The 10,359-nt window shown below is 24.6% G+C and overlaps 1 protein-coding gene across 1 annotated transcript in view; it reads left to right on the top strand.

Moving 5' to 3' along the window:
* Nucleotides 1-7,172: 7,172 nt before the first annotated feature.
* The window catches only part of LOC136975018 (neuropilin and tolloid-like protein 2), a 142,018-nt gene continuing 138,831 nt past the window's right edge, over nt 7,173-10,359 (top strand). Inside the window, exon 1 of the mRNA XM_067270009.1 lies at nt 7,173-7,528. The gene's annotated coding sequence lies outside the window, so the exon portion shown is untranslated. The remainder of the gene's footprint in view (nt 7,529-10,359) is intronic.

Genomic DNA, 10,359 nt, shown 5'->3' with positions numbered 1-10,359 from the left:
ACGGTAAAAAATTAATTAAATCTTATTTGTACAGTAATTTATCACATTAAAACACAAGTTAATTTAAAATAAGACAATATAAGGACATCTATTCTTAAAAATTTGGTAAAGGCCCAAGACCATAGTCTCATAAATTGGAAATTGTTTTATGTTCTTCTCCTTCATTAATCTTTTTATTGCATCTTTACTAAAACTCTTCTGAACATCAAATATTAATAATTGTTTTATTTTATATAACATAATTAATACTCTAACCTTCCAGTCTTCGAAATCACACACTAATGTTACCATTGTTTAAGCAAGAATGTGTCTTGAAAATTATAATATGGCTGCTAAGTTTGCAATAGTTAAGACATGTAGAAATTCATATATATTCTATAAGGATTAAACTCTATTTTGCAAAATTAAAATCTCCAAAATTGAAATTTGAAGCGAATACTTGCAATTTTAATATCTCTACATGTAAATTTTAAGGAGTTTTGCAGATTCGCACAAACAGAAGAATCTCAAAGGCTTCTTTATAAAATTTCTACAAAAATTCGAATATAATAATTTAAAATATTTTAATAGCTTATTTTTGAAATTAATAATACAATTAGTTTTAAGAAAATCCCCATTTCTAAGCAATTGGCTGTGCTGATTTTTCACTTCTCTAAACAAATATAATTGTCTTCTCGTTGCTTGCATCCTATAATGATAACTTTGACCCTTATTTTTGATTAAAAAAAATTTACATAACAAATTTTATTATAAATTAAATTTCAAAAGAATTTTCTCTTGAAGAATATACTATAATTTTATCGTTCATTTGTAATAATAATTACAATATTTGAGATGTTTACATAATATAAAATTATGAAAAAATCGAATAAATATATTAAAAATTTCATATTTAATACTTGGCAGAATTCCAATTCTTGTTAAAAAGTTTAAATGTTTTTTCAGGATGTTACTCACTATTTAAGTGTTATTTAAACTGATTTAAATCTATATATCTAGCTATAAAGTTAGTTGACTGTTTTAATTTATGTAAATATAACTTAAAACCGTTTAAATTAATAAATTTATTCTTTTTATTACAATTTTTGGCATCATCCTTCTGTTTGATTGTGATATAAAAATTTTATTTTTTATTAAAATCTTTTACCCCTCTTTCATCCTATTTCTGGAAAATTTTATAAAATATTTTATAAATAATTTTAATAGATAACAAATAAAATACAGAGAAATATAAATTTAATTGTTTATTGTAACATCGTCACAATGCTGGGATGCAATTTTTTTTCTTCTTTGTTTGTTTCGATTTAAAAAATTACGTGACTTCTGGTCCAGACTAAAAATTCGTAGATACTTAATCGGGCTCTAAGCTTTCCTTATCTGGTCTCGATTTTTATCTATCTAATCCGTCCCCGTGATTAACGAAAGGCAGACAGACAGACAAACAGATGATAATGAGAATTTATAGTTCTGCAATTTGAAAATTTCAGCCCAATGTACTGAACAATAAACGGTCATTTATTTTGTAATAACATTGCTTAAAATGTCATTTCAATTAGTCACCAATTAGATATATGATCTCTTACTGATACAGTTTGATAATATTTATTTGCTACTATCAGCAGTAAATTACTGTACAGTTTTTTTTCATAGAGATTTCAGTTACTATTAATTTAATAATACAAAGCTCTAGGATAAATGCGAGACCCTTTTTTCTCAATAATTTCTATATGTTTATTTGAACCCAGTCCAGCGAAGAGACATTACCTAACTACATTTCCTCACCTGCTCCTTTATAAGGCCCTTCCAACATAGCAGCGCCTTTCTACATACTACGTTTCATATATCACAATGATTTGTCCTTGCAAGGAAACAAAGAAATTTTCTTTAGAATACACCTCTCGGGCCCTGTATAATGACCCAGCCCCGTTGCTAGAATAACAACTTCCTCCTCTCTAGTCAGGGCTGTTTGAACCAGCTGCAAATGAACAAAGTATCGTTGCCAAAACATGAACTTTCAATAATTTGTTAAAACACAAGATTCTATACAATTCATGAAATTTTGAGAACGAACACAATTTTGTAAGCAACATAGAAAGGCCTCGCTAATGCTCCACCTCAAATATAACACAAGATGGTAAAAATCTTCATAAAATCCTCGGACTTAATGAAGATTTTACTTGTGGTTAGCATTTACGGAGTTTTGTAAAACTCATCTCTACCTTCAAAATTAAGTTTTTTGCTATTTATAATAATTAAAAATATATAAAGTTTTTATAACAAAATCTCATAAAAGATGGCGCCACATACAATTTTAGTTATTATTTTGATTAATAATACAATTGTTATTTTTGAAATAAAACTTTCATAAAAGCCGGAAAAGTTACGCAACTTGTTGCTAGATTTTTTTCCACTGGGTCCTTCATTCACTTGTTCGCATACGCTTGAAACTAGCATTGCTACTGATTACTTCGAATATACATATTAAGCACAAAGACTATTATAACATAATTTATTTTAATATTATATGTCATATTTCAATCGTTTTTAATGGAATAAAGATATATTTTCGAAGTTATTAAAATTTTTATTTGACAATATAAAAATAGTTTAATAAACTAAATTGTATTTTTCGATTTTTTTTAAAGATTTATTTTTATAAAAATAGCAAGAAATATAAATTTATATTCAATAAAATGCTTTTATTAGAATTTAAAATTGAATAAATATGTTATGAGTGTATTTTTCCTCAGCTCTAAACCTAATGGATCAGCAATCTTTTTATATTCATGAAGAATAGTAACCTTTTAATGAAATCCACTTGATTCATGTTATTGACTGATTTCTTGTTGATGCTTTTTTAAACTATTTCAATTTTTGTATTGATATTTAAGCAATTAAAATAATAAATTTTTCACTTTATTAATACACAGTATTCTAATGGTTAATGTTACCTTAGGTAGTCAAGATGGCGGCTCGTCTCTAATTCCAACAAGGAAACAGTGGGATGCACGTTCTAACCTAACCTAACCTATTCTAATAAATTACCATAATTATTAGCAATCAAATTATTAGAATAGGTTAGGTTAGAACGTGCATCCCACTGTTTCCTTGCTGGAATTAGAGACGAGCCGCCATCTTGGCTACCTAAGGTAACATTAACCCAAAATTTATATCATTTCAGATATTATTAAATGTTATTTTAACTTTTTTTAAAATAGTTTTTGTATTGTCTGAATGTCTGCCTGTATGATTCAGAATATATTACACATAAAATATTTTAATTTGAATTTTTATAAATAATGTTCTCTTAATTTTTTCAATCTATTTAAAAAGTGCATATTATAAAGAAAAAAAACTTGTTATTATTTAAGGATTTGATTGTCTTTTTAATATAAAAAAACACATTTACATAAAGGGCCTTATAACAAAATTGCGCGTGCGAACTCGGAGGAACATAATTGGCTACTGAATAAAATTACATTTATGCACGTATAGTATATTCTTTACTGAAATTTAAAGCATGTGCAGCATATAATTAAATATAAACATCGCTTGTTAACATTAACAGAAAAAAAAATTTTTACAATATAATAAAATTTGTATTAAAATCAAATCAAATTATTTTCTTTAAAATTGATTTTGATATCAATTTAAAATCTATATAATTCAATTGATTTGACTTTTATTTCTTGTTATTTTTGCTTTTTTTTGCATCAAAAATCAATCTAATTCAATAAATTTGTGAGAATTTTTTTATGAAGAATAGTGTCTTTAGAGGAAAAAAGTAAACGATAAAATAATTCTGCAGATAGTTTTATTTTAGGTAATAAAATTAATTATATCGAATCTTGTCATGTAAAGCCTTATTATATTTTATTTGCTTTCTATTATATTATTCCTCTAATGTTTTTATGTTGGGAAGTTGTGAATGTGACTTTACCCTTGAAATCGTCGCACCCTCTCCTCTGCTATGCGAGGGGTGAGTGGAGTTATGCGAACTCTGTTAAGGGGAAGTGGTACTCTGGTCCTGTTGTGCTTTGACGTACAGTACATTCCTTTTAATTCCTCTCATTCTTTGTCTTACCTCGACACCACCCTTCACCATATCTACATTCTGACATTTTATTAATATCGATATTAAAAATCGAATCCGCACTTCAAATTTAATGAATAAAGAATTTATACTTCCTCCGAATAAATCCCAAAACTCCAAATTCGAGTTTTAAGCAGTTCGTTTATTTGTTTTTTTCTTTAAAATATTTTATATTTTCATATATTCTACTTTTAAGTGCTTCTTTTCAAACATATTCAAAGCTGTAAAAGTCCTAACATATTCTTGGACCATGCTGTATGTTGTTCCTCATCAAATAATCCGTATTTTGTATAGTTCCATTACACCAAATTCGAATTTTAAAAAGATATTTTATTTGCTATTCGTAAAAATATTCTATATCTATTTTCATATATCTTTTCTAAAAGTTTTTCTGCTTGTTTTACTCGGTCCTCACTTAAATTTGTGGAAGTACTGTATTTTCAACACTGGCTATTCAGAATTTACACTTAAGCCAAACAGGTTACAACTTAGGGTCTCATACTAAGAGGGTCCAAAAGGTTTTTAATTTATTATTATTTGCTAGAGATAAGGAATCACTAATATATTATAGTTTAAGACCTCGAAATTTGTGTAAATTTAGCATAAAAATAAAGCGCAACACATCTAAAATAGTAAATAAATTGACTGTAAAAACATCACTTCTTTCTTCTAGATGTGTGAAAGATTTTCTTTTCGATACATGCTATAACACCAATTAATGAAGATAGTTATAGAGGGAACGGTAGAGGGAAAAGGGAGAGATGAAGAGATAACATCAAAGGCATGCCGCGTTATAACTTCATGATGCCCAGGTGAATTTGAATTAAAAGTCTCCATGTACTGTGTTAACTTCAGACAAATTTTTGGGGGAAATACTTTTATATAAAAGATTTATTATAAATGGGCAATTGCATGGGATCCCTATTGATGGAGACCCTGGAAATTTGCCTTTAGGATATTCTGATCAAAAATTGGATGGGAAATGACTTGAGGAATGCTAATGAAGGGAAGATAAAGAGAAAAATGGTTCGTCAGCTGCAACCTCTAAGAAGAGGATAGAAAAAAATATATTATAAATTTCTTATTTAAAAGATCAAACAGTTTAGAATAGGAAATCAAAATTATTTTTTATTCGGTATCATTTTCAATCATATTTTGGTCATGTTTAGATTACAAAGAATACAAACGAATTGATTTAGAACGCAAAATTGATTCGTGAGATTATAATACCGTTAAGTTATAACAATAATATATATCCTATAACAAATAGTGTATAATATATATAATATATTTTATACTAAATGCATTTTTTATAAGATTAAACAGATTAGAAATTTGGTTTGTTTTTTAAGTTACAGCATGGTGCTAAGTTTAATATATTTTTAAATAACTTATTATATTTTAACACTTTAATAAAAAAATAATAATGATAATTTAGAAATAAAAATTTTACGTATTCTTCTAATTATTTCACATTTTAGATTAATAAATTATGTTTAATAATATTTTATAAATGTCAAATTTTCCAAATGACTTGAACGAGCCACTTTAAAAAAATAATAATAATGAATGAATGTAATTAATTTAAGATCTAATTAATAAATTAGTAAAACTTTTATGCATATAATTTAATTTATAATAATATTTACTTTTTTTTATTAAAAGTAATATTTATTAAAAATAAGTGACATAATAAAATAAGTATAAAGTGTAATATTGTTTGTTAAAAAAATTAAAATATATTTTAATTATTGTAATTATAGGATAATATTTTTAATTACTAACTAATTAATAAAATATACATTCTAAAATTAATATGAATAACATTTTAAAAACTAAATAATATATTTTATTTTCTAAAACTATATAGAAAAATATTAGACATGTTTTATCATTTATAGCATTAATATGAAGTTAATGTCTACCCTATTGTTATAAATAATTTGTTTGAATACAAATATGAAATGTATTGTTAATAAAGAGTGACCCAATCAGTTAATACTAAATTGCTACACTATTCATTACTTAACAAATATTGCTAGAAAGGGACACGATTAAAGACTTTTAATTCATCCTGTATATAAATATACGTGCGAATATTATACGTATCTACTCTTAAATAGGTATTTTTTTTAATATTTAAAGTATAAATAAGAGTAAAATTTTGATTTTTTTTTTAGATATTTTATATAATATTAAACAAAACAGTGTAGACAAAAATAGAATTTCGAAAGAGTACAGTATAAAAATATAAATCCTAACTACTATTAAAATATAACGTAGGTAGTAAACAAGCTACTGTTCGGGGCCTTCCGAGAAAACAGTTTAAGGCCTCAAGCTTCTAAATTCATTATTTGGTGGAAAGAAAGGGCCTCTTTTAAATTATAACTTAAGGCCACAAAAAATCGAAATCCGGTTCCGAATGTAATGCAATGTTCCAATGAGCGCATCGTTTACAATCTATAATTATAAAACTGATTATAATTAATCTTTTTATTATAAAAATTAATTAAACGGTATGAATTATATAAACAATTTTTTTTAGTAAGTATATTATTGTAAAAAATAAAAACATTTTATCATATATTTTAATACTTTTCGATTAATATTAATTAAATTATAATATAAGGCTCTAAAATGTATTATGTTTCCCTAAATATATTTAAAATATTTTACATTTAAAAAAGAAAAATAAAACTAAATAAGCTTTTTTTTAAAAAAAATTATTTTTAAATTACTATTTTAAATTTAAAAATCGTTTTATATTTCAGTAAACTTTTAGAAAAACAAAATTAACAAATATTAGATTTGAAAATTCGTTTGGTTAAATAAATTTACAATTTATTTATATCAAATATATTGTTAAAAATTCCTCATTTTTATTATTTAATTTATAAATTTAAAGTATAGATATTAATGTCAAGTAATAAAATATCAAGTACGCTGCATTAGAGTAATATAGTAAGTGCGTGTTTCAAGTGAAGAAAAGCAGTTTCTGTTGGAAGCTCTCGCTCCTAATACATCCCAGCATCACCCCGAGCACTAGTGGTTGTTACCCTAGCAGCAGTGGTGACGATGCTTCAGTCTCTGCAAGACGTCGAGTCGGATGACTGCCGACTTCACATCTGTCTGATATAACCGAGCTTCCATTTAAGAAATCAATCTCAAATTATTTTTCTTCTTCTTCTTCTTCTTTTCTTTTACTGATGACTTCGTCCAATCTCTATAGTTTAATCAGTAAAAGTATGAGTCGGAGGAAAGATTTCTGAATGTAACGTACGCTCAAGAAACATCTGTCATCTGGAGAAAGTCTATTGGTTCAAAATGACCCATCGAATACCATTGGTCGCAGTGGTTTACTTAACTCACAACTCTTTCTTAGCTCACCTTTGAGTCACTGAGAACTGCAACGAAGTGTTCTCTAGGTGATCCAAGGTAGGATTCTTTTTGCATATTAGAAAATAAACTATTAACTCTATACTTCTATTTAAAATTCGATCATTTTTAGAAGTAATTTTACTCATTTTTTACTCAAATATTATTACAAAGTAGTGTTAAAATCTATAATAGTAGAGTGTACTTCTAACTCGTTTATAAGAGGAATTATACATGTTAGAAAATAAACAATTTTATTCTTTATTATTAAATTAAAAATTTGGAAATTTTAAAAAATAATATACTTATTTTATAATTAAATTTTATATTAAATAATTAGAAAAGTTTACATCGCCTTCTTTTGTATTAAAAATACACATTTAGTAATTCGCACATTCAATTATTATTTAATGTTTATCTATTGCATAAACAATATAATTTTATATTAACATCGTGTTATTATCACATTAAATTGACTGTTTGCTAGGAAATAGTTGTAATAATATACAAATAAATTTATTCTTAACATAGAATATTATATTCGCTTTCTAATCGATGAATTATAAACTTTCGCCAGAGAAATTAATTCGTTTTATAAACCAATTTAATATGCTTACATGTAGATCCATATGTTTGTTAAAACGTTCTTGAATAAGTGCAATGTCCCGGAAAATAGCCGATCTACAACAAGATTAAGAATAGTAAGAGCACTTGCTGCTCTTAACCCGAATCCATTATCATCTTTGATGAAGCAAAATAGCATTTAATAACTTACGGTATTTAGGAATTGTATTATTAAATATTGAAATCTATCATAAACAATTTTCGTTATTTAAACATAAATAAATAAATTTCATTCTCTTTCGTATAAAATTTTATTTTATTTTACAATAAATTGTTTTCTATTTATTGTTAATTATCCTATATTAGCCAGTATTTTTTTTTTGTAAATTTATAGTAATTTTAAGCTAAAATTTAATATAATATTTTAAGTAATTTTAGTCTTTATGTAAAATATTATTTATTCTCGTTTTAATTTATTTTTATTGATAATTTTTACAATATTTTGAAAGTTAAGCAACCTTATACATTTCCTTCGGTTTATGAGCATTCCATTAAGTGTATCCTATGAGGAATATCTCATTTAAAATGACTTCATAAAATTTTTTTAAAAATAGTATTTTTTTAAATATAATTTTTAAAGATAATTATTTAAAAAAACATTAATTTATAATAATTAAATATTTTTCTTTTAAATTACGATAAATTTTTAAAAATTTACTTTTTATAAACTTTATGTATATACGTGGTATATATACATTTTTATTCATTTGTCAATTTTATTATGTAAGTTATTTTTTACAATCAAGATAAATAAAAATATATAATTTTTTTTTAAAAGTATATAAATAATTAGAAAAAAAAATCTTAATAAGGTAAAAGTCAAGTTAAACTATAAAATTTTAAAGAAACTAACAGGAAAAAATAAAAAAGAATGGTTTCTATTCTTAAATTATATTTAACATTACTTAATCGTATAATACTAATGGATAACAGTTATAGATCCTACCACAACTCTACACCAAAACATTAGTTGGAGGTTGCATTCCAGTCGATAAACTTCGACGTTCTTTACTCTCCCCTCTCTTCTTTTATTTTATTTTTCCCCCCTCTTTTTACTGTTATTCTACAGCGCAGAAATGAGTTATTCTCTAAAAACCGCGAGAGATTTCTTATATCCTTTCTGCAAAAGTTTTATGAATCTAAGGAGTTGGACTGATCCCGAGAAGATTCTGAACAGACACATTTTCCATCCTATAAATCAAGGTTTATCTACTATATAGCAAACTACAATATGATATTGGTTACCTCACCGATAAATAAACTGGACGAAACACTTGTTAGTTCATAACAATAATAAATTAGATTTTATCCAATCTTTTTTTTCCTGTATGAGACATCAAGCAACTGAAAAAAAATTGTTAAAAGGCCATTTTTTCCCCTTCTACTTTAGTTTAATGTTTTATTAAAATTTTGATTTTTTGTCTGTAATTTTTTTCAAATTTTAATGTTAAAAATACCGTTTAAAATGTATTATTTTAAATGGCAAAATAAATTAAGTATACTCGATCTAAAATTAATATTTATAAAATAAATTATATCAAAAAAAAGAATATTTTATTTATATTTAAATATTATAGATATAAATATTAATTTATATTAATTTAAACTATATAAAGTTTGAATAATTATAAATGTTTATATCTAATTAGCAACACACAGATAAACATTTATTTAATTCAAAGTATTAACACTTAATTAGTAAATGGTGATAAATTAAAACGATTAACCTTATATCATTTAGGTTTGTGACACAAATAATAAATAAATCATTTTTAAATGTCATTAAAATATTTAAAATTAATTTAAAATAATATTTCATCTCTTTTATGTTGTTATAAATTCTATGTTATAAGTCTATAATGTATTAAAAAAAAATTTGTAATATATATATGGCTATGTTTCTCATATTTATAAAAAAAAATAAAATATATAGAGGCTCAAAAGTCACTTAAGAGTGTTGTTTTAAAGCAATTCAGCAATTTGTGAAAGTGTGTCAAGCGTTGTAATTGGTGTATTTAAATAAGAAAATGATTAAATAAATTTTGTAATATTTATAAGTAATAAAAGATTCGAATAAGACAGAAATTCAATCTCTACAACATTTAAGTGACTTTTGGAACACCCTGTGAACTGTTTGAATAATTGTTCTGCTTTATACTTTTTGAAAAGCTTTAGGACAAAAAAATAGATCAGAACAATACAAAACATCTGTAATATTTAGCATTTTATGCTGAAATATTGTATGAAATGGTATACAAAATCGAATA

This window comes from Centruroides vittatus, unplaced genomic scaffold (assembly GCF_030686945.1).
Source record: "Centruroides vittatus isolate TY-2023 unplaced genomic scaffold, ASM3068694v2 contig_361, whole genome shotgun sequence".
NCBI classification, from domain to species: domain Eukaryota; kingdom Metazoa; phylum Arthropoda; class Arachnida; order Scorpiones; family Buthidae; genus Centruroides; species Centruroides vittatus.
This window is presented reverse-complemented; position numbering and strand designations above follow the sequence as displayed.